The sequence below is a fragment of the Condylura cristata genome, unplaced genomic scaffold, assembly GCF_000260355.1.
Source record: "Condylura cristata isolate star-nosed mole 26May11 unplaced genomic scaffold, ConCri1.0 scaffold00016, whole genome shotgun sequence".
In the NCBI taxonomy this organism is placed as follows: Eukaryota; Metazoa; Chordata; class Mammalia; order Eulipotyphla; family Talpidae; genus Condylura; species Condylura cristata.
The window spans coordinates 42819857-42820465 of record NW_004567117.1 but is presented as its reverse complement, the minus strand read 5'-3'; the positions used below and the strand labels follow the sequence as shown (position 1 = coordinate 42820465).

Sequence of the window (609 nt, the reverse complement as noted above, 5' to 3'; positions counted from 1 at the left end):
TTAATGTCATACTCGATTCCTGGGCTAAAATGACTGAATTAAGGCACATCCAGAAGGCAAAAACACCCAGTGGAAAAGTACTTCCCTTTTTAGTAACTTTTGTGCCTGCTTTAAGTTGACTATTTGTCTCAACAGCGAATACCCCAGTGAGAGTACTTCCTCATGCAGAATGCTCTTGCATAAACTCAATATCCTGCTTATCACCCTGAACCAATAAGTACTTTATTTTCTTTTTGCTTGTTCTTAGGGAAAGGGAAAAAAGGAAATGTAATCAACTCATACTTCTCACTGAACTGTCTGCATTTTAATGCCCAACTGAACGGTCATCAGAGTGCCCTTATGATATTTTGCACAAAAGACTCAGTGTTCCTGGCTCTACTCAGAGAACCCAAAATAGCCTTCAGTAAGCAGTGACATACTGAGGGTCGTGGTACTAAAAGCGCAAGCATCTGTATCTCAGAGCAGCGAGGCATGTACGGCTGCAGGAAAAGCCTGTGGAGCACAAAGGGACCATCTCGCCCCCTGCACCCTCGGTCTTGATGGTGAATTCTGAATTTCATTTTCTACAGAACTAGAACTTGAAGACACACAGGTAAGAATGTGATGCTC

At 42.7% G+C, this 609-nt stretch overlaps 1 protein-coding gene across 3 annotated transcripts in view; it reads left to right on the top strand.

Moving 5' to 3' along the window:
• Positions 1-312: 312 nt before the first annotated feature.
• Positions 313-609, top strand: part of CDH19 (cadherin 19, type 2) — a 52194-nt gene continuing 51897 nt past the window's right edge. The window contains exon 1 of one of the 3 annotated variants that reach the window (XM_012725893.1): positions 313-592. The gene's annotated coding sequence lies outside the window, so the exon portion shown is untranslated. The remainder of the gene's footprint in view (positions 593-609) is intronic. The other 2 variants (XM_012725892.1, XM_004683962.2) reach the window with 2 other exon arrangements.